General features: G+C 36.7%; 1 long non-coding RNA gene and 8 other non-coding genes across 9 annotated transcripts; all 9 read right to left on the reverse strand.

Annotated features, from left to right (window-relative positions):
* Positions 1–12,099: 12,099 nt before the first annotated feature.
* On the reverse strand, positions 12,100–12,200 carry LOC118480081. Its single transcript, XR_004861719.1, has one exon. It is a non-coding gene; the product is annotated as a small nucleolar RNA R64/Z200 family (small nucleolar RNA).
* A 419-nt stretch (positions 12,201–12,619) lies between these two features.
* LOC118480054 lies at positions 12,620–12,695 on the reverse strand. The gene has a single exon (XR_004861694.1). It is a non-coding gene; the product is annotated as a small nucleolar RNA SNORD18 (small nucleolar RNA).
* Positions 12,696–12,741: 46 nt separating this feature from the next.
* On the reverse strand, positions 12,742–12,821 carry LOC118480076. The gene has a single exon (XR_004861714.1). It is a non-coding gene; the product is annotated as a small nucleolar RNA Z199 (small nucleolar RNA).
* An 8,053-nt stretch (positions 12,822–20,874) lies between these two features.
* On the reverse strand, positions 20,875–23,254 carry LOC110864769. Its single transcript, XR_002550085.2, has 2 exons — positions 23,155–23,254; positions 20,875–21,297 (listed from the first exon to the last, which is right to left on the reverse strand). It is a non-coding gene; the product is annotated as an uncharacterized LOC110864769 (long non-coding RNA).
* LOC118480078 lies at positions 20,953–21,032 on the reverse strand. Its single transcript, XR_004861716.1, has one exon. It is a non-coding gene; the product is annotated as a small nucleolar RNA Z199 (small nucleolar RNA).
* Positions 21,195–21,344, reverse strand: LOC118480098. The gene has a single exon (XR_004861734.1). It is a non-coding gene; the product is annotated as a small nucleolar RNA snoR138 (small nucleolar RNA).
* LOC118480080 lies at positions 22,719–22,810 on the reverse strand. The gene has a single exon (XR_004861718.1). It is a non-coding gene; the product is annotated as a small nucleolar RNA R64/Z200 family (small nucleolar RNA).
* LOC118480043 lies at positions 22,909–22,984 on the reverse strand. Its single transcript, XR_004861683.1, has one exon. It is a non-coding gene; the product is annotated as a small nucleolar RNA SNORD18 (small nucleolar RNA).
* LOC118480079 lies at positions 23,029–23,108 on the reverse strand. Its single transcript, XR_004861717.1, has one exon. It is a non-coding gene; the product is annotated as a small nucleolar RNA Z199 (small nucleolar RNA).
* Positions 23,255–25,003: the final 1,749 nt, after the last annotated feature.

The following is a 25,003-nucleotide window of genomic DNA, read 5'->3' on the forward strand; positions in this document are numbered from 1 at the left end:
CACTACCATGTATAATTCAAGCAGATTGATCTATCGCTTATCGGATGCATATGCCGGAATTGGTCTAGTTGAGATTTCTAACTTCTTCTTTATAAACCAGTCTACCATTTCATCAAATTTGATTTCCAGGTTGAACTTGTATTTACGAACATAATCAACATCTTCTAACATTTCAAGCAATGCTTTGCAATCTTGAAATTCATTAAACTTCATTGCTTGAAGGATCATGATGTTCCAATCGGGTTCATTAGAAGACAAATTCAGATTTTTGAAGTAGGTGTTCAGATAATCTGTTTTGTATTCATCATGTTCCAAATCACAGTTAATTATTGATTGTCTTTCTTTCATACCGATCTCGTCTTCTTTCGTTAAATCAGAAATTTCGTTTCTTTTATTCAAGACGGGAACACTGAATGTGGGTTTCTCCAATAATCTTAACTGTATAACCTTGTATCACTAATTGATCCAGACTTAGAACATTCCGATCCAATTCAGGGGTGTAGAACACGCTCTGAATTCGAAACTTATCACTTCCAGACATGACATCAACCGCCCCAATCCCTCTTATGAATAAGAAATTGTTTTCACCGGTTTTGGTTTCTACTCCGAACATGTTTTTGATTCGTTTAAAGACATCTAAATTTCCCGCGTAATGATGTTTAAAATTAGTGCTAACATACCAGATTTCGGACCACAAGCATCCTTCTGTTCCGGTGACTATGAATTCCAGTCTATGATCTTCGTCGGCTTCTTGTTGTTGTATACCGCTATTGATGGCTTGACGAGTTAATTGGGTCGCTTCATCATTCTCCTTTTTCTTACATGAAATGATTTGATGGCCGGGCTCGTTACAATAATAACATCGCTTGTGAATTGGATTAGTCTTCCGTCGTTCCTTCTTTTCATCTGAACAATGTTTGCATGGCATCACTGATGATGTCGGATAGAGAACATCTTCTTGTTCAACCGTGGCTCTGATACCACTTTGTAGGGAATCATTCTGGTTTGCAGCGGAATTGAGAGGGGTATTTGGATTCATGTTCATTATCACAAGAACAAGTATGTGCAGACGTGTAAGAGTAAATGGACAATTCGAATGATATTCAGAATGTCTTGGTGCCCGGAAAAGATTGCCGGCAAGAGACTTATATACATCATAAACGATGGTTATGTGGTGGTTAATTTTGGGCGGGAACAACCGTCATTTAAACGGTGTCTAACCAACCGACACACCTCTTCGCAGATATTGTCACATACAAATATAATCCTAAGTTTAATTATCCTATTAATGCATAACATATATAATTAAGTTTACATACTAATAAATATTAGAATATGTAAATATTATATGTAAATAATATTCACCAATATCTTAGGAGATAATTATGTATTTGATAAGTTTCCATATTTCTTGTATTGTATCTCACCCTATTTAAAGGGATGTTATTATTCAATGAAGGACATGAATTATTCTTGATCCATAAACACTTTTATGGTATCAGAGCTCACGCTCTATAAACCCTAGCCGTCGCAAGCTTCCTTTTTTTCCGGTCTTCCCCTGTTTCGACAGCCACCATGGGGCAAAGCGCATACGTCCAACAACGAACCAAAATCCCCCTCCCTGCATCCTGCTTATACCGTGACCAACATTCAAAACAAGGTCCGCACTCTCGACGGCACCAAGGTTACGTATTCCTCATGGGTAAAGCTTTTCAAATTACATGTAAAAGCTTACAAGGTTCTTGATCACATCGACGGCACGACTGCACCAAAGGAAGGCGACGATGAGTATGATTCCTGGCAAGAGATCGACGCCCTCATTCTACAATGGATCTACGCCACACTGTCCGACGAATATTTGGTTCGAGTTCTTGAAACCGACGCTACGGCGCGAGCCACATGGGTCAAACTCGAAGGTATTCTCCTCAACAACAAAGGCTCTCGAGCTACAACTCTTGAGCGTGACTTCACAAACCTTACACTTGGAGCCTGTGCATCTCTCGATGAGTACTGCCAAAAACTTAAAGACATCGCCGAGCAACTAGGCGATGTCAGATTTTCGGTCAGCGAGCCACGGCTCATTATGCAACTTGTTCGAGGCCTACCGTCCGAATACGATGTTAACGCCGCCTTCATCAATCAAACCTCCCCCACATGGGATGAAGCTCGCACCAGTCTACAAAAAGAACAACAATGCCAAGCCGCTCGCCAAAACAACAATCAGTCGGTGCTCGTTACCACTCCGGTTCCCGCTGCTACCACCACTGAACCACCTACCCAACCTACCAACCCACCCACACCAAATACCGCCCCTACCGATCCTAACCGGTACCCACCAAACTTTTATGACCCGAACCGTCCTCGAGGCCATGGTCGCGGCTACCGCGGTGGTCGTGGTTGGGGTTATCGGGGACGCGACAACTATCCTAATTCTCACTGGAACCAACCCTCACCCAACTATCTTCCCACTTACGGCCCACAGCAACCGCCGGCCCCTTTCCCCTCCTGGAACACACTGCCCACCCCATACCCATCCCAAGCTTGGGCCCCTAATCAACCCCCTCCTACTTACCCCCAAGCCCAATACAATCAGGCCCATCTTGTTTATCAATGGGCCCAAATGCAACAACTAGCCCAGCAGCTTCCCACCCCTACCCAATTCAACGACCCGAATGTCTTTAATGCATTAAGCCCGACGGACATAGGCACGACTCTCTCCATGATGCAAATCAATAACCCGGACACCTCGTGGAACATGGACACAGGAGCATCATCTCACATCACCTCTAATATCGGTAAAATTTCTACTCCCTTGTCTTTTTCTTCAAGTACTATTCTCGTTGGAAATGGCCATAAACTACCAATTAAAGGATCTGGAAATTCCTTACACACTGTCTCAACCAATACCTACCAACTTAATAATGTCCTTCATTCACCCACTGTTATAAAAGATTTACTTTCTGTTCGTAAATTCACTCGTGATAACCAAGTTAGTATTGAATTTGACCCTTTTGATTTTTCTTTGAAGGACCTCAAGACGGGCACATTCCTTTCGCGCCATGATAGCACGAGGGACCTCTATCCTCTTACACCACCTTCCTATGCTTTGGCCTCCGCTTCTCAACCCACCCCCGTGGCACAACCGTCTCGGTCATCCTGGCGCAACCATTTTAATTTTTTTCTCTAATCATAATTTCATTCATTGTAAAAAGACTACAAGTCGTTCCATTTGTTCGTCTTGTCAAATTGCTAATAGTCAACGGTTACCTTTTAATGATTCAAAATCTATTACTTTTGCTCCCTTTGACATCGTACATTGTGATTTGTGGACATCCCCGATTTTAAGCAAAAGTGGTTACAAATATTACATGGTACTTATTGATAATGTTACACATGTTTGGGTTTACCCACTCAAATTTAAATCTGAAACGTTTCCTACCTTTGCTAAATTTCATAAATTAATTCTCACTCAATTTAACCGTCTCATTAAAACTTTTCAATGCGACTTGGGTGGTGAGTTCGACAATCAGCACTTCAAGCAATTTGCCGCTCAGCAAGGCATGGTTCTTCGTTTCTCATGCCCCCAGACCTCACCACAAAACGGCAAGGCCGAACGAATGCTTCGACGCCTTAACAATATTATCCGTGCCATACTTACCCATGCCCGTCTCCCACCCACTTTTTGGGTCGAAGCTCTCCATACCGCAACTTATCTTCACAATATTCTTCCTACCCCCTAAGCTCAATAATCACACCCCGGATTGCGCCCTTCACCCAAGCTACGATCACCTTCGTGTTTTTGGGTGCGCGTGTTACCCGAACGCTTCGGCCAATCAACCCCACAAAGTGTCGCCCCGTTCTACCCGATGCATCTTTCTGGGCTATCCGCCTAATTTTCGAGGGTATCGCTGCATGGATCCCCTCACGGGTCGGGTCCATATTTCACGGCATGTCGTCTTCGACGAACACGACTTCCCCTTCATCACCACCATTCCGCCCAATGCTTACCAATTCCTTGATGACGAGGCCTACCCATTCTTCACCTCGATACCCACCGCCGCACCAAACTCACCACCGGCCCAACCCGTCCCGTCCTAGATCAGCCTTCCCATCGGCCCAACACAAACAATCCTGGCCCAACTCCCTATCAGCCCAACCCTTCCCGTCCCCAACCAGCCCGCAATTAACCCACCCCACCTCAGCCGCATTCACATATCTCATCACCACCACATTCCCCACCGGCCAATCCAGCCATCACCACATGTATACACGCTCCAAGGCTGGCATTTCCAAGCCTAACCCAAAGTTTAATCTTATTGCTCCTTCCTTCAACCATATCATCTCACCCGTTCCCGCATCCCACCTCAAAGCCCTTCTAGATCCTAATTGGCTTATGGCTATGAAAAATGAGTTTAATGCTTTGCAGGAAAATCAGACATGGGAATTGGTACCACGACCGGAGGGGGTGCCTATTACACGTTGCATGTGGCTCTTTAGACATAAATTTAAATCGGACGGCGCTCTCGAGCGCTATAAAGCTCGGTTAGTGGTAAACGGCAAATCTCAAACGGTTGGAATAGACTGTCATGATACGTTCAGTCCAGTAGTAAAACCTGCCACTATTCGCACAGTTTTAAGTTTGGCGGTTTCTCGAAAGTGGCCCATTCACCAACTCAACGTCAAGAATGCTTTCTTGCATGGTAATTTGGAAGAAACAGTGTTTATGTACCAGCCACCGGGCTTTATTGACAGTCAACGTCCTAATCATGTTTGTCGGCTAAAGAAATCTCTATACGGTCTCAAGCAAGCCCCACGCACATGGTATACTCGGTTTTCGACTCATTTGCTATCTCGTGGCTTCCGTAGTAGTATATGTGATTCGTCACTATTTATCTACCAACGCGGTACTTCTATGGCGTACTTATTATTGTATGTCGACGACATTGTAATGACTGCCTCTGATTCGACTCTTCTAACGTCGATTATTACTATGCTATCTCGGGAGTTTGCTATGACGGACTTAGGTCCCTTGCACCACTTTTTGGGGATCACTGTTACAAGGGACTCTACCGGGTTGTTCTTGTCCCAATCGCAATATGCTCGGGACATCCTACACCGAGCAAACATGACCGGGTGTAAATCTTGTGCCACTCCATGCGACACAGGTTCAAAATTAGGTGCTAATGATGGGGCTCTTCTTGACGATGGCACTCTCTACCGCAGTTTAGCGGGCATTATTCAGTATCTAACATTTACAAGACCTGACATCACTTACGCGGTACAGCAGGTTTGTTTATTCATGCATGCCCCACGAGAGCCACACTTTGCCTTCCTGATTCTAGGCGCTCCACATCTGGGTACTGCATTTTCATGGGTGATAATCTGATCTCGTGGTCGTCTAAACGCCAGCCCACCATTTCTTGGTCTAGTGCCGAGGCTGAATACCGTGGCGTTGCTAACGCAGTTGCTGAGACCACCTGGCTTCGAAACCTTCTTCTCGAACTTCATGTCCCAATCTTGAAGGCAACCATCATCTACTGTGATAATGTATCAGCGGTTTATCTTTCGGCAAACCCTGTGCAACATCAGCGTACAAAGTATGTTGAAATGGACATCCACTTCGTTCGGGAAAAGGTTCAGTTTGGCCATGTTAAAGATCTACACGTGCCCTCCTCATTGCAGTATGCGAATATTTTCACTAAGGGTATTCCTCCCACGCTTTTTGAAGAAAATTTCGGTCCAGTTTGCGCGTTCATCCATATCACGCTTCAACTGCAGAGGACTATTAGAATATGTAAATATTATGTGTAAATAATATTCACCAATATATTATGAGATAATTATGTATTTGATAAGTTTCCATATTTCTTGTATTGTATCTCACCCTATTTAAAGGGATGTTATTATTCAATGGAGGACACAAATTATTCTTAATCCAAAAACACTTTTAATAAAATGATACCAGTACCACTGATTCAGAATTTTACTATATAATAAAAGAAAACATTTAATGGACACTTGTCAACATATTAGGCCATGTTTTATGGATAATTATTATTTTAGTTTAATTTATTAATTAATTATAGATAACCATCATACTAAATATTATTTAGTTTAATATGTTATGGATAATTATTATTTAGTTTAATTTCTTTTAATTAATTTTAGATAACTCTCATACTAAATATTATTAATTTAAGATATTTTTAAATAACCAAATCATTTATCACCAAAATCAAAATTTGTATATATTATTTATTTTTATTTTCATTATTAAAAAATTATTATATTGATTTTATTACGTAATTTTTAACAAATTTGTATTAGTATATTATTTATTTTTATTTTCATTATTAAAAAAATTATTATATCGTTTTTATTACATAATTTTTAACAAATTGTATGTAACTTTCAATATTACTTTATATATAAAATTAGATTTATTACGGGTTTTGACCATATCTATCGCGTGCCGAGTATATCCATTAGTTTTTTTAAATATAAATTTCTTTATTTGGTATATAAAATCATATTTATTCAAGCCGTGTAATACACGAGGGATCTTAAACATTTAACTTTTTTATTATTTGTAAACAATATTACATTTATTAAACCTGTGTAATACACGTGGTTTTAAAGATATAACTTTTTTATTATTTGGTATATAAAATTACATTTATTCAACCCGTATAATATGGTTGTTATAAATATAACTTTTTATTACCTTAATATTTAAAAATAATATTTATTCAACCCATGCAATAAATGATGGTTTTAAAGATATATTGCTTTATTGTTTAATATATAAAATTTATATATTTAACCCGTGTAATACACGGGGTTATAACCTACTTAAAAAATAAAAGAAAGTTATACTTCAACCCACAAAGTTTCTCTTTTAGATAAAATGAATTCTAGTTGTATTTGTTGGTTAAAATTGCCTCTTTTCGTAAATGATATGTTTTATAAACTAAAGCTCTCCACAAATTAGGTGATTCATAATGATGAGTCCATATTGAATGATCTTAGAGTTGTGGATAATAATATTCTTGGAAAACAAATTCTTTTGCAAGTAGAAAACATAGTATAAGAGCATTCACATCCATTCCACCATATTTTCACCCTAAATTACACTAAAACACACTACATTTTCTCTCTCATTTTCAATTAAATAATATTTTTTATACCTTTATCATTATCTTTTCTCTCTCCTTCACTCACAATCACTTCCAAAATATATTAAAAAATTATAGGGGGTGAACAGTGTCCCCCTAAATATACAGATGAACAGTAACATTTTCTCTCTCCTCCACTCACAACCACTTTTTATACTCTTTACATTATAAAAACTTCACACACACAATTTGATTACTCGATCGATATGAACACAGGAAAATAAATTCTCCTGTAAATCCTAATAGTTAACAACTTAACATAGACACTCAAATTACAACAGAAATTTATCTACCTATTATTACACATGTAACCTGGATAAAATGATTTACCAAAGATTATATACAAGTCTATGGTCAACACTTGAAATATTCTTCATTCTATGAAAAATGAAGTTGTATTTGGAAGATGAGTTCTTAAAAATGACATACAGGTCTATGATCAACAACTCATTTGATTCCTAACTCTTCCATATGGTTTTTTCTTTTTGGAGAATTTATGAGTTATTATATTTCATTTGTTTTCTTTGTTTAAAAACAAAGGGAATATATAAAACAGCTCATATTCATTGTTTTTAGATTCGTTAGCCTGTGTTAAATCTATAAATAAAATCATGTGGTTCGACCCACGCATGTTCTCTTAAGTTGCAATATTAAATTTGTTTCAAGTCAAATTTGTCGATTATGTTCATTAGGCCAGGCGGTATGTGGAACGTCCTCCCTCCGTCCCACCCTGCGCCAATCCAAACATCATCCCGTCCCCCGTCTTCGTCGTCTCCGTCTACTAAGAGACGTTGGGGACGCTCCACTAAATGACAAAAAAGTTTGCCTTCCCCATGCCATTTGACCGTTTAAAAAAAATATTAATTTCCAAATTTAAAAAGAAACGACTATATTTATAAAATACCCCAAAATCCAACCAAAATTTATATATATTCACCACTTTTCACCCACTACAACCTCATCTCTCTCTCTAATTTTTTTAAACCTTCTTCCATTTTTATAAAACATTATTCTACCATGGATCCCTTCAACCCAAACAACCCGAATGTATTTTCGGTGCCGGGGTACTATCTCACGATGGAACTGAATCCATTCGATCAATTTTCCACAAACGCTTTTGCCGCTTTCCAAAACTCACCGAATGTTTTTGCGAGTACGCAACCAAGTTAAGTCATAAAACACTTGATGATGCGTAACCCTTTTAATATGCAACCCGTTCAACCCAAACAACCATCGCAGCCCATTCGATCCGAACCCGACGAAGATGTTGTTGAAGTTGTTCCCGAGACCCAACCGCAAACAAACAAACGAAAAGGGCAAGAAAACATAACCAAGAAGGATCAAAGTAGATGAATTTTTTAAGTTAATGTTTTTTTAAGTTATTATGATTTTTTTTCAAGTTTATGTATTGTTTTTTTAATATTAATGAAAGTATTTTGCTATTTTATTTGTTAAATGTTAAAAAAATGGATGCTTTAAAAAATAATTATAAACTAGTGTGGTAGGATCATCCTCTCATTTTCATTGTTTTTGTGGGATGGACCATCCTCAAAAGGACTATGATGTGGCGTCTAAGTGATGGATCATCCTCCAAGGGAGGATAGTCACCATACCATGTAGCCTTAGACCATGGGGTATTGGGGTCGTCCCCTCCCTGTCCCGATTCGTCTCCCACGTCGCACACCGCCCCCTGGGCTCGTCGCGGCACCGGCGTCTTCTCCAACTGTTGGAGACAAGGCAAACAATTGGGGCCCCCTTCTAACTTCTCTCTCTCCCCCTTTATTATTATATTATATTGGTTTTTATAATAGATTGGGTAGTCTTCAACACTCTTGGTAGTCTCCAAGGAGATGATCCTCAACCCTTGATGAGGTGACGCCTACGTAACAGGTAGTCTTTTTTGGAACTAACCAAACCACACAAGCAAAAAAAGAATATAGAAACAGAGCCAGTAAAAACCAACTACTTAAACGGTGAGGTCATTATATCGGTAAAGCAAGTATCCAACAATACATTCAGGGAAAATTACCAAAGTGGCCGTTTGACCAAGCCATTTTCCAAAATAGCCATTTGACCGGGCATAATGCACCCTCCCATCAAAGTGAACTCCCATATTTATGCACCTTCAATCCAACCACCAGCTAGCCGACACGTGTCCCTGAAGCCTGAACCGGCTTTATGCCGCGTCGCCTGGCAGCCGAGCCGCTTCCCCCCCAAGCCAAGCCGCTTCGCAGAACACTTGATTTATGCCGCTATGAGGACTGCCTCGCCGAGCCGCTTCATGTTAAAGCCGAGCCGCTTTACCCCATTCCAAGCCGCTTCATCAGACTTCCAAGCCGCTACACCTCCAAGCCGCTATAACCTGTTCCAAGCCGCTTCATCAAACTTCCAAGCCGCTACACCCTGCAAACGAGCCGCTTCAGCTTCCCGCCAAGCCGTTTCACCTTGGTCAAGCCGTTTCATTCCAATTCCAAGCCGCTAGACATGTTTTTTTATTTATAATTTCGTATGTATAAATATACATCTGTTTTTTGTCTTTTACACACATCTGTGTTTTGTCTTCTCGTTATCTTTGTAGTAATACATTGTTTGGTCACGTTTAGTATAACTCATGGGTGTTAAGTGTGTGATATACACCGGGGGTAAGTGGGAGGTTGTTAACGGGAACATCGAGTATGTTGCCGGTCACGATTGTATTACTAGACGTGGTTTAGAAGTTGAAACTACTTTTTCCTACATCACTTTTTTAAGTTATATTCGAAAGATGTGTGATATTCAAAATATTACTCGGATATCCTACCGGATGTCTTCGTTTACAGATCCGATAGATATAATGAATGATAATGATGTTGTTTTTTTCTTTAATTTGGCTAATAGTAAACCATTTGAATTATTTCAGTTATATGTCATTCAAGAACCCGGTGTTGAGTCTTCTGATTGCGCATTTTTAAACAATTTCAAAGTTCCTGATTTGAATTTATCTTTTGATGATAGTGATAAAAAAATTAATGAAAACTGTACCCAATTATATTTAATAGCAAAGAGGAAATGAAACTTGAATTGGGTAAAAAATGTTTGATAGAACGATTTGAGTTTAAAGTTGATAGATCGTCTAAATCACGGTACGAAGTGTCATGTTGTGTTGATGGTTGTGAGTGGCGTTTTAGGGCATACAGCTTTGCTGGTGATAGCGCATTTTACGTTAAATATTTTAACGATAAACACACTTGTTCAAAGACGCTCACACACCCACATTTTCGTCAGGCAAACCGCGTACTGGGGGCAAGCGTTTCAACACTATCAACAGCACGTCGGCAACGCGCGACACAACTTAAACGCGTGTCAACACAAATGGCGTGATCTTAAACCGAAGTTGGATCGGTTTAAACGTTACTACAACCATGTCCCGGCGGCTGGGTTGAGCCACGATGATCGGGTATATATCGCGAGGGTCGAGTTTAGGCACGAAGAGAATACGGATTTTAAGTTGGTTGACCACTTTAATATTTATCTTACTTTGTAGTTTTTTTTTTTAATGCTATGTAGTTTTATATTTTTAGGATTTAATAAGTAGATTGTGTAATATTGTTAGGATTTAATAAGTAGGTTGTGTAATATTGTAATATTTTTAGGATTTAATATTGTAATATTTTTAGAATTTATAAGCCCGTTTTGTATAATATTGATTTAAGTATAATGTTTATTATTTCTAATTCAACTCTTATCGATAAAAATATATACAAATTTCCGATATAAATCATGATTAGTTATTTAAAAAATTATATAAACGATATTTCTTAGTTTCTTGTGCATTTTTTTAAGTAATTGTTAAAAAAAATTAATTAAAAAAACATAATGATACACGCAAATTAATAATAATAAAAGTTTCAAATCAAAGGATCTAACATAGCGGCGGAAAATAATTTATTAAAATATTAGTTTATTTAATTTAATAAAATATTAAATTATTAAATTAATAATTGATAAAAAATAAAGAGAAAAGAGATAAAAAATGAATTCCATTATTCACAATATTCAACCGAGTTATTAAATATATGGAGAGAAAGAGTATTTTGATATTTTTGGATTTTTTTTTATATTTTTTGATGTTTTTTGATGTTTTTTTGATGTTTTTTTATATATTTTGATATTTTTTTAAAAATGCAACTGTCGCGGCTCGGCTTGTACTTTACGCGGCTTGGCTTGTAAATTAGGCGGCATGGCTTGTACTTGTGGGCAGGCGGTGAAGCGGCTTGGCTTGGGGGGAAGCGACTCGGCTGCCAGGCGACGCGGCATAAAGCCGGTTCAGGCTTCAGTGACACGTGTCGGCTAGCTGGTGGTTGGATTGAAGGTGCATAAATATGGGAGTTCACTTTGATGGGAGGGTGCATTATGCCCGGTCAAATGGCTATTTTGGAAAATGGCTTGGTCAAACGGCCACTTTGGTAATTTTCCCATACATTCACCCATATAGCAATTGAGACAAACTTAAAAAAGTCCCTGATGCTACTAACTGCTTTATACAATTAAGCAATGTTTGTGGTCTCGGGAAATTACATTAAAATTGGGCAACAAGCTGCACTATTAGCCCCTTTTTAATCGCAAAGCAATGTAAAATTTCAACATGCTACACAAACAATCCGAGTAATTTTCTATGCAATATACTCATCAGACTTTTGAGCAACATTGATGAATACGTGATATGAGTCCTCTAGTAAAATATATGTGTCAATTATCGGTCAGAATAGATACCAACATTTGACCGATATAACCAAAATTATTTAGTGTTAAATTGCTATTATATTAAAATTACCAATATCCCAACGATATCTAACAGAGATGACATACATCTCAAATATCAGTTCTTCACGGATATCCGATAATTTACCGCATGGCCTATTAGCACTTCCTATTAAATACTTGCTATTTGCTCAGATATATGAAGTGTAATCTCATTGACTCTTTACTTTAAAGAGCCTCTGAAGTCTGACATGTGATTAGATTCATAATTCATCAAGGCAAGTGATACGTACCTGCAGGCCACAACCATACCACAACTCCCATCCATGCAACCCACCTTTTAGTCATGAAGTCCACGTTCAAGCTTGTCTTTTGATTCTTAGTTTTGTAGTTCATTTAAGGTTTTTTCTGATTGGTTACTAATTAGTTAATTAATTAGTGGGTCATGACTTCAACATCTTTAGTGGGTAGTTATATTTGTAAGGCTATTTAAAGCCATTCAAAGTTTATTTTAGTAGAAATGAATTAAGCAAAGATTGAAGTTTCTTCTTTATCTTGTGTTCTTGGAGCTTGACCCCCTCTAAGGGTTATTTATCTTGGGAGATTGACCATCTCGAATCGGTCCCTATCAGCAAGCACTTCCAAAACTAAACAAAAACTTGTACCAAACATAATCAAATTAATAACAAAAAAAAGCAAATATGGAGATCAGAAGTGGTTAAAGGTTGTCGGTCACGGATAATTCAGAAACACGGACCAATTAATTCCTCATCATTTCTCCAAATTAACAAACAATAAAAGTAGTAAATTTAAACAAATATTTGTTCATCATCAGAGACTTAAATACAGATAATAATCACAAACAAATATCATTTTGTTGCAGTTATTTTTCTCATCACTTGATCAACAAACAAACAAACAAACAACATCCAGTTATTGCAAAATCCACAATACAATAAACCAAAACAAAGGCTTTGTATCTCAATTCGATATTCTTAACCTCTAATCGTTGGTGTGAGCTGCTTAAACTCTATAGTCGGTGACAGAATATATAGAGCGTAAACGATGCCCTAATTGATGGTGATACCGGGCTTTGGGCTTATACAATATGGCCTGCTTCAACGTTTTGATGGCATGGCGAAGATATGGGCTTTTGCAATTTATAATTTATAAATATAATAATTATTAATTAAATATTATTAAAACACAAGTTGAGTTACTCTGATGTCTATCACGTCATGCTATAGTAACTTTTTTTTTAAATTAGTTTTTTCCTGTCGTGTTTCGCCGCAGGAGTGTGATTATTTTTCCTCGCGCAATGTGATGAGGTTGGCCATTATCGGTTTTGTTTGTCGAAAAGATAAAAGTGAAAACCGACGCGTTTCCATAGATACATTAAATTGACAAAAACGAATAAAACAAAAGCCGAACCTCGATTTCTCATTAATCGCATCCAACTTCTGTTCCACTCATGATTGTAGTTATTGATTTGGGATCAAAGGAATTCCACTCCTGATAAATGCTTGATGAACTATGTGCAGTCGGGTCGGATCCGGTTGGTTCGGGTCGTGTCATGTAAAAAACAAAAGTACATCAAGTTAAAATTTATATAATCATCAAAAACACGCCAAACGTCGTTACAAACATATTTAAAATGTCGTCATACGGGTTTTCATTATTTGAAATCTTTCCAAAACATCTTCTAGAGCTACTTTTCAATTTATAAATCAATCCATAAGTTCATAAAACAACACTAAAGTAGTAAACATATGAATCGCTCCATAAGTTATCGCTCCATAATTTCAATTTTCTTTTCAAGACCTACTAATTGTCGATTACTTATGTCTTTTAAGTTGTAACTACCAAAAACTCATCTAAACAACAAAATCACCCCATTAAAGTCTAGAACAACCAAAAAACATCAAAATACATAAAATTTCAAACACTTTTTTACCATCTCTATAACTCTATTTCTTCTAAAAAACAACATAAAACAATAATAACATTAAAAAACGTCGGTACCTTGTATTGTTTGCGATTTCCGGCAAAAAATCAGAGTTCGATGGCTGTTGTTGGCTATTGTGTCGTTGGGGAAGAGGATCGTAGAGACAAACGAGATCATGAGAGAGAGCAGAAGAAAAGAATAGGAAGGGCGGTTTGGGTTGGGGTATTTTATTATAGTTCAAATTTTGTTGGGTTGGGTTAAGTGGGCTTGGGTTGGGCTAAATTGTTTAATAAGTGGGTTATAAAAATCAGTGTTTAGGTAATATTTTTATAAAAAAAACAGTGTTTATTACATTTTTTTAAATTAAAAATATGTTTTTTTGTCAAGAGAGACAGATATATACTTTAGGGGGAGAAAACCGAGAAAATACAAAAAGAGATTGTTGTGTGTATATATATATATATATATATATATATATATATATATGCATTGTTTTAGGGAGAAAATGAAAAAAATACAAAAACATTTGAAAAATGAAAAAAAAAACCAAAAAGATAAATTGCATGATATGGGAAGTGAAATAAAATAAATGTTCGTGTTAAAGGGATTGACTAACACATGTAAGGTGGGGGCGATTAAAATTTCCAAGCGGTGCGGTCGAGATTTTATCGAAAAATTAACACTAAAAAATATTTTTTCAAAGGGTGCGACCGCCCACCCACAAGTGTGGATAGGTCCACCCCTGACTACGTGTCATTATGTGAGGTTGATGTGCATTGATCATGGATCAAGTGTGAGGCTGCAAAGTTAATTGCTTCAAATTTTGTTTAATAAGCAAAACTAGTATATTGATATTGATGTTGATTTTGAGTGTGTAATCTCAAAATTAAACATTTAAAAGTAATCATCAAAACCAAGCATTACAAATTTTTATGCTTTATGCCCACTGGAATATCCTTCACTGGTAGAGCGTGCAATAACCAAACCATTAACCAAAACTGAAATTAAAACCAACAAAACCAAACCAAATTAACTGAAACTAAATTAACCAAAAGTCAACCATCGATAAGTTTATTTACCATCGGTTAACCGAAATTAACCAAACCGAACCATTTATATTTTCTTATACTTTTAGATCGTTGTAGCATGTAGAAAACAGAGAAGTATCTCTACCTTTCAGGTCGTCCGGTCAAACGGATGGCGATCCGTTCGGCGAGACATTTCTCAGAGAACAAGTTCACAGCAGGATTGTCATTCGATCGGATGGTCTACCGATCAGATGGCAATCCGTTAGAACTAATGATCCTTGAAATTTATGAAAATGTTTAAGTGTTGAAACCATAAGTCAATCCGTTCGGAGTGTCGTTCGATTGGATGGCAATCCGATCGGACGACAGTCCGTTTAGGTGACTGGTTCGTTTTGAAATTCGTTAAGTTTGAAAGGTTTTGCGGTTTTATCGAAATGGTATGACATCGTGTTAAACAACAAGAATCCCATCAGGCCCAAGTCGTCTGATCGAACAGGAATCACCCTGATCCGGTCAGTTAACTGTTCGTGACGGTTGTTCGTGTTTAACCCGAAATCTGTTGTCTCCTTTATATGGAATCAGATCTTGGACCGACACTTCACTATGAAACGAGTAGAAGGCCTGAACGAGCTCCGATTCTATCGGTTTTGGGTGCATTGAGTGTAAAAGAGTTGAAAGAAAGTTATGAAACCATCTTTCAATCCTTTCAATTCTGAAAATGTTTAGATTTATGCGAAATTATTGTTTAAACATGTTGAAATCCTTTAGATATGGGTTGTTCTTGGTGGAATGAAGCCAAATCTTGAAGTTCATAAGAACCCCATGATGACATCACCCTAGAACACCTCAAATTGGGTAGACTTCATGGTTAAAAGTGAAAATTCAAAGGTGAAAGTGATGAAGAAGTGTGTATAGATCATAGAAGTACAAGATTTGAGGTAGAAACTTACAAGAATCGCGAGAAACCGAGAGAGAGAGGGCTGGAATTGTGCTGGTCGAATGAGAGGGTTGTCACATCACTGTTGGTGATGTGACAGGGGGTATTTATAGGTTGCCAAAAGAGGAAAGGTGTGCACAAGTGACGGATCGGATGGCAAACCGATTGGATGGTCATCCATTCGATCGAATGGTCATTCGATCAAAGTGATTCGGCGAGTTAGGTTTCGATGTTTCGTTTCGCGTGTTGAGCGTTGCGATGCGTTTGAGCGAGTGTCGATTAAGCGATGCGATAGATTAAATTAATAGTCATACAAATACTATATCTAACATACAATCATCATAAATAACTTGTGTTTAGCGTTTGCGATCGTATTGCGTTGCGACTGAGTTGCGATTGCGTTTCGATTAACTACCACAAACATAAAGTAAACATGCACAAGTAACACATAAATAGCACGCACACGTAAAACAATATCCAGGATACATTATTCGATTTGCGACGCGATAACGAGTGCGATTAGCGATAAATAGATAAATAGATTAGCGATTAGACACGCGATTAAACCTCGATTTGTTATAGATACTCCACATAATACAACTAAAGTAAGCAAATTCAAAGATTCGATTGCAAGTCAAGAAGTACAATCAATAATTAAGCAAGGAGTGACAAATCGCAATTAGCAATCTTTTATTCCTTTGACTTTGACTTGTATTTGTACTTTGACTTTGGAAACGCGAGTTGTTACATCACATTATACCAGGGGGTCCGTGTTTAGTGTCAACGGTTGCGACTGAACTTTATCTAGATCTGCCTTTCCCTACTGTCACTGAGGCCTTCAAAAACATGTATTGCAATACTTCCATTATTTTGCTTCCATTATAACAAACAATCAATCTACTTGTATATAATGACTTTATTTATGTTAACAGTGTGGTGCCGCCTGTTACTTTCACAGTGGATGAACAAAGCAACGAGGACATGTGCGTTGTTAGTCTCCTTGACATCTATAATTATATTAATGAAGGTCTTCCTAAGGGATCGTGTCTTTTTTTAGTCTACAACCAGCAGCCTTTTGTTTGCCATGGCTAAAATTTTCAGTTATCTTATTAAATGGGAAAATGTACAATGTCGAAGGCACAATAATTGGTGTTGATTTGAAGGATGATTGGAAGTACGTACGGTGTACCATATGTCGTAAGAAGAAGACTTTTTCTGATGCACCCTAACTTTGTTCGTCATGCAACAGATATGTCGTCAACCCACGTCATGCGTAAGTTTCTATAAGATATTATAACTAGGGATCAGCTCGGTACCAACCGGTACCGAAAATCCCCAAAATTGGGTAGCGGTACTGATACCTAATGTACCCGGTACGGAACGCTTCGATACCCGTATGGTACCAATATCTGTGGGTAAAAAATGGGTAACTACCGGTACCAAACTGTAACCTAACCGGCATCAAAAAGTGTCATATGTTGGTATCGATTCGGTACCGACAAAGTACCCAGTTCGGTAGATTCGGTACCGGTTCCGGTCGGTACCCGGAATCATTTGCTCATCCCTGATTAAAACACATATATTATATATTCTTATCGCTTTGGTTTATTCAGTTATAAACTGGTTGTCCAATTATGGGACGAAGGAAAAGAGATTACATGTGTTCTCTTCGACGATGCTGCAAATCTTCTTCTCGGACTTACGGCTGAACAATTGATTATAAAGAGCTTATGAGAGGTATACTTTTATATATTATCATGTACTAATCACGTCATATATGTCCTTCTCGGATCTCTATACCTAAATATGCCCATGTCTATATACTCATTCATGTTTGTTTTTTTTTCCCTTTTTTTCATGCTTATGTTTTCTTTTTTTGTTAATGTATAATGTTGTTTCTTGGTGTTTTTATAGGGCCCTGATGATCCGTGTTGGATATATGAATTTATGACGGATACTTAATGTGCTAGGCATGTAATCTTTAGGATAAAAGTTGACGAATACAACTTAGTGTGAGTGTTTTTATAGTCCACGCTTCACCGTATCAAAATACTTGGATGACGAAATCAATAATCTTGCTACCAGTACACTTCCTTCAACATGTCCTTCTGTTGATCTTCTTTTTGACGAAACTACCGAGTATTTAGCTCGGATCAATGATGACGAATGGGTGTTTGATAATGTGGAACATGAGGTCGATAGTGACATTAGTAGATGATGCTAGATGTACACTAAATTCATTAGATGTCCACAATGCAACAATCAGCAAGGATCGATAATTGTTTTTACATGTAAAGAGGCTTTATATCTATACTTTGTATTTCTTACTCTCATACTTGTGTAACAACTTTTAGATGGTTGTTGATGTGAACCATGAGGTTGCCTCAACTGACGATGCCAAAAATACACCAAGTTTGACAAATGGGCACCATGCATCAAGTCAACAAGTCAAAAAGAGGCCACCTTTGAGGTTAAAGAGGACGATCCAACGGCCAAAAAAATTGAGGCAGTAAACCATGTTTGATTGTTATAACACTTTCCCCCAGTGTTGCCTACCGTTTACTTGTATTAAAATGACACCATTTCATGTTTTATCACTCTGTCACTTTTATCTTATATTGTTTTGTTTACACTGTTCACGTTGGTTTTCCTTTTACAAATAAAAATGGTGCTTTTGTTTATAATGTTGTTTAGACTTGTGCTTACCTAATGTGGGCATTTGGGATTGCTTATTTTGAGCTCATTTTAAGTTTTAGACTTCTTAAAGTTAATAGGTCATTTTTGTAGTGTTTGGATAATGTGTTGAGAATGAGTTCTTTTGGTTTGAATGGAAGAAAAGGGAAAAGTTAGATTGTTGTAACTTTTTCAAAAAAGAGATGGAAAAGAAGGAAGAAAAAAAAGAAGCAATCCCAAACACCTTTAATATACATTATCTTTAATTGTTATGTTGTTAGCGTAACCCGTCCACCGGACAGGTATTAAACTAGTTAAAATTGTTTTAACTAGTACTGTTCATTAAGGTTTTTCTTAAGAAGGTTTTTCTCATATCTATTGGGTTCCCCTAAATTGGATAGTAATGTTCATGAGTGATCCAAAATTGTAACCAAAGTTAACCTTTTACCTACTTTTCTCAATGTAATAAACCGACATGAGCAAAGTGGTATCGCTAAAGGCCTATGGCCACCCAAAACAAGAGCCTCCAAATTTTATTTACATATATTTTAATTTATCCACGCTGTTCTCACATGCTTAATTCTAGAATCCAAAAGTAGCGGCACAACACACCAAACCTCTTACTTGCGACGCCTTTTAAATAGTCAAGGTGAAACTGATTGCGGATTGCGCGAAATTAGGAAAAATCAACGCCATGGTTATTAAATGTCTCAAATCTCAATCTGAGTTGGTGATTTTCTTTATACCAATTTAATAGGGCCCCGACTTTTTAGTTCGCTTAGGGCCTCTAAAAACGTTGAAACGGCCCTGATAACCAATATATTACTGAATTATCTAGTGTTAAATTGCAACATATAAATTCTGCATTATATTAAAATTAGAGTGAATTGCAAGTTTTGTCCTTTATCGGTCATTTTGCAAGTTTTGTCCTTTATGTTTAAATTTGACGAGTTTTGTCCTTTATTTTTTTAAAAATCAAGCACGTTTTGTCCTTAAAAATCAAGCATGTTTTGCCCCAAAGGGTAAAACGTGCTTGATTTTCAAACATAAAGGACAAAGCTTGCAATTAACTCTTAAAATTAACAATATCCCAACGATTTCTCACGTTGGGATAACATATATCTCAAATATCAGTTCATCACCGATATTTTACCGCATAGCCTAATAGCACTATGAAGTGTGATCTCATTGACTCTTTAGGTCTTGTGTAATAGGGCGGTATATTACGTCAATGGTGGCTCTTCGCGGCGTGAACTTTTAGAATTTTCAAAATTTGACCATTTCAAACGATTATATATTAAAAAAAAAACTTTAATTCAATTTAAAATACCATCTCTCTCATTTTTATAAAGTCCAACACGCTCTCAAACCAACTTATCTCTACCTTTTTTTATAAAAATCTAGAATTCAAAATTTTTACAATGCATCCCTTCAACCGCGGTTTTATTACTCCGAGTTCGAGTGTTGACACAAACCAAACTAGCAATCCTAGCATCCTTGTTTCTTTGGTTCCCACTCGACCCACCCCATACGCATCCGGTTTTGTCGATTTTAATCAACATCAAAACCAGGTTCATGAACCTCTTGAACCAACCAGTCTAATGGGACCCAAATCTTTACGGTTGGAACCCGAATCAAAATAAGGACGGAATCTCAAGCATTCGACTCGCCACTATGCGAGCCCGGGGTCGTTCTAGATACACAACCGTATAGATTTGTGTCCCATGAGAGTGGTTGGTTCAATTGATTTATAAACCTGGTTTGATGTTGATTAAAATCAACAAAACCGGATTCGTATGGGGTGGGTCAAGTGGGAACCGGATAAATGGGACACTAGGATTGCTAATTTGGTTCGTGTCAGAACTCGAAAGCGGAGGAATAAAACTGCGGTTGAAGAGATGCATTGTATATAAATTCTAGGTTTTTATAAAAAAGGTAGAGATAAAGGGTTTGAGAGTGTGTTGGATTTTATAAAAATATGAGAGATGGGGATTTATGTATAGGAGAGAGATTATTTTAATTTGAATTAAAGTTTTTTCTTTAAATATACGATTATTCGAAACAGACATATTTGAAAATCCAAAAAGGCAGGGAGAGAAGACTTAAACCCCCCCCCCCATAGCAAACCTGTAATGATGTTGGGCAATGCTATGGGGAGCTATAGCAACAACTACCGTGATATACCGCCACATTACATAATACGTTAGTTTAAAGAGCCTCTGAAGTCTGACATGTGATTAAATTCATAATTCATCAAGGCAAGCACTTCCAAAACTAAACAAAAATTTGTACAAACATAATCAAATCAAATAAATAAATAAAAGCACATATGGGGATCAGAAGTGGTTAAAGGTTGTCGGTAACGGTTAATTCAGAAACACGAACCAATTAATTCCTCATCATTTCTCCAAATTAACAAACAAAAAAAGCAGTAAATTTAAACAAATATTTGTTCATCATCAGAGACTTAAATACGAATAATAATCACAAACAAATATCATTTTGTTGCAGTTATTTTTCTCATCACTTGATCAACAAACAAACAAACAAACAACATCCAGTTATTACAATAACATATAACAAAAACTTGAAAAAAAAGTATAACAGAGATCTAACTCATTCAGTGGACACCCCAATCACTAGTTTATAACAAACAAAAAAACAATTGAAAACAATTACATAAGAATATAATGTAGGTAAATCCGTAATGGAACAAAAAGTTCCAAAACTGCAAACTAATTCAGAAGATTTAAAAACCATCCGAGCAACAAGTTCGATACCGTCACTATATGCTCCTGTCTGAACCGAACAGAGATCAATAACTCATTCAGTTATTCGAGAGCAAATAATTAAAAAAAAACATGTCCGATACTGCTTGAGAGAAAAACTGATGGAACAACAGTTGATCTCCTCAAAATGCATCGGTAGTTTGAATCCAGATTAGAACACAGACCGATGAAGATCCGCTTTCTAATTGTTAAAAAAACAGGTTTGGTTTCAGCCTCCTAACTAAGCGCATATGAAACGTGCTATAAAGCCTTTCACAAGGCCACTCTTTAGAGGCGTTCATTTAATGAATGATTGTTACACAAAAGGATTTATTATGGGCCTTAATGCCCAACGTATTCGTATGATAGAGGGATTTTAAAATCTTTTTAAATCTTTATAATATAATAATTTTCTTAAATCTTGATAATTTAATGGATTAATTTCATATATGTGAGATTAATTCAATAAAAATAAACCTACAAACTTAAAACTTTACATATCATTAAAACTTATATAAAACAAAATACATAAAACATTACATAACTTAAAATCTGAAAAACTTAAAATTACGCCAAAATAATGCACCACGCCGTCATACTAATTTCTTTTGTAGTTGATAAGCGTCAACGCAATGTCTTCCTCTTCGATCCACGAGATAGACGTATATTTAAAGATGAGAGTTTAATGCATAGAAGAATAAAAAAGTTTGGGTAGATAAAGAGAGAGTTTGGTGGTTTTGGTAAATAGTATGGATTGGTTAAACAGAAAAGAATCAAATATTTGAATTTTATTTTTTTAATAAAAACGATCAAAATATTCACCAGAGTCAAAACCATCTCGATCATTTACTATTAAGAAAATCAAATTCAAATATTTTATTCTGTTTATCTATTTAACCAACCTATCTACTCCAATCACAAAACTTTTTCAATTTTTACACAAATCTTTTCTATCTTTGTCGTTCACAAAACACTATCTTAAATATGTCACTCCCATGGACCGAAGAGAAAGACATGGCTTTGGCACTTATAGACTACAAACACGACTACAACAAGGACTTTAACCACACATATCAGTGTAACACGTTATTTGAATCAACGTTTAAGCTTTTAGGTTTTAAGTTATGTACTGTTTTATGTATTAAGTTTTAATAATATGTAATGTAATGTTTTAAGTTTGTAGGTTTATTTTTATTTAATGTTCTGTTCTCGGGACTCATTTAACAGGGGTAGAGGAGGGAAAAGAGATGAAAATATGAAAAACCATGTTCCCGAGTTTCATTTTCATTTAACAGGGGAAAGGGAGGGAAAAGGGAAGAAAATATGACCAAATATGAGCATATATTCATCCTCCTAAATTGGAGAGATTAGGAGAGAAAATTTTCCTTCACCTCACCTCCCCTCCCCTCCCCTCCCCTGTTAAATGACTTGGGAAATTATTAAAAAAAATTAATATGCTCAGATTTATGAATTGTAATCTCATTGATTCGAAGAACCTCTGAAGTCTGACATGTGATTAGATTCATAATTCATCAACGCATCATTTTTTTTAAAAAGAAAAAGCAAACAACAAATTCAAATCAATGAAAACAAAGCTTAATTCCTCAAATCAAAAACTAAAAAGGTATTGAAAACAAAATTGGAGATCAGAAGTGGTTAAAGGTTGTCGGTCACGGTTAATTCAGAAACACGGACCAATTAATTATTCATCATTTCTCCAAATTAATAAAACAATATAAGTAAGTTTAAACAAATATTTGTCCATCATCAGAGACTTAAATACGAATAATAATCACAAACAAATATCATTTTGTTGCAGTTATTTTTTTTCATCACTTGATGAACAAACAAGATCCAGTTATTACAATAACATATAACAAAAACTTACCACGATTCGATAGGTCACCTGCGCTGCGATTGAGGTTTCGTAACCACTAATCGTTGATTGATGTGAGATGTTGAAAGCTGCTGGTAACATAATTTATAGAGAGAGCGTATACATTGTAAACGATGCCCTAATTGATGGTGAAATTGGGCTTTGGGCTCATAAGATATGGCCTGCTTGAAACTTTGGATGATGACAATATGGGCTTTTGGGCTTTAACGTCTCCACCCGGTAGGCGTTGCTCATTCGGCGTGGCAATATTGCTTAGCGTGGGATGATATGGCTGGTAATGGTTGGTTGGGTGTTGATGACCGTTTTGCTAGCCGTTGGCCAACGACTATTTAAAAAAAACAAAAAATTATTTCAGTTTTTTCCTATATAAACCTTTCATTTCTTACGAATTTTTACCATCCAAAAATTGAAAAACCACTATCAAACTCCAAAAAAATATATAAAATGACTTCTTCAACTTTAAGCGATTCGTATGAGAAATTTGCTTTGTCATCCTCATCGGATGGTGGGACGGAATTATTAATGTAAGTGGAAAGTGTCAGCTATATGAATTTTTACAACGTTGAGATCTTCACTTAATGTAACTTCTTGTATGCTTTGAATTTCTAATGTTTAGTTATTTCGTGCATGTGATAGTTATTGATTTCTAAAAAGTATTCTTGCGTGATATTTGTGGTATTTGAATAAAAGTTAATTTTAGACCTAAAAAATATTACAACTTTTAAAGCTTATACATGTGACATGTACTATATGTGTAATTGACTCTATTTATAGTTAATATTGCTTTAAACACTCCTTGGTCCGTTAGACCATGAATCCTTTGGTATTCAACTTTTTTTTTAAACGTGAACTTCATTAAAAACAAACCGAACTCGAAAACCGGGACGGACTACACAGACAAAACTACATATTCACAAATTTACATCAATCCCCACAGTCTAACAAACCTTTCTTAGCCCTGTGTTTAAACCAAAAAAGAAACTAATCACCCTAACCTCGCTAAAAAGATCTTCCACATTACGTCTCTTTCCGTTGAATCTTAGAACATTTCTAGCTTTCCACAAAACCCAGCAGGCCGAGATAATAATGCAGTGAAGGACCAAACGATCCGACGATGTTCTGGTTCCCAATTTGTGAATCTCAAGCAAATCTCTAAAAGAGAAAATGAAAAAATTCGGAATCCGGCACCAAAAACTGATTTTTTTCCCATAAACCCATAGCGAAAGGACATGCTGTGAAAAGATGATTCACCGAATCAGTACCCGCCATACAGAAGTTGCACAAGTCATCGATCACCACCACACCCCTCTTGGCAAGCGCTTCAACCGTCGGAATTCTATTCATTTCAGCACGCCAAGCAAAAATATTACATTTTTGCGAAACCCACTTGCACCAATCCATAATAAATCGACCGCTAAAGTCTTTCTTTGAGACGAGGTGCTTTTTCACGGCAGCCACCGAAAAGCCCTCCGATCCGAAGCCCAACCATATCCACTTGTCCGGGGCGTCAGACAGGCTTACCGAACCCAGGACCGCCCTTAAAGCAAGCCAACCTGCCCCTTCCACACCGGAATCCGGATCATGCCTCCATAACCAAAGGCCTTCACCTTCGAGACGATCACACACATAATGTGGATTTTGAGATTCCGTTTCAATCACTTGGATACTTTCTAAATTGTGTATGGATCACTATCAGATTAAAGTATCACTGAAATCAATAATCGGATAAGACAAAAAATTATTGCAAAGAACCAAAAAATCTTTTATTTGAAATTGAAGTGTTACTTTGATTCATTTCGATAATGAAATCAAACTAAGTGAGTTCTATCTATATGTGATT

The sequence above is a fragment of the Helianthus annuus genome, chromosome 6 (genome assembly GCF_002127325.2).
Source record: "Helianthus annuus cultivar XRQ/B chromosome 6, HanXRQr2.0-SUNRISE, whole genome shotgun sequence".
Classification (NCBI taxonomy): Eukaryota; Viridiplantae; Streptophyta; class Magnoliopsida; order Asterales; family Asteraceae; genus Helianthus; species Helianthus annuus.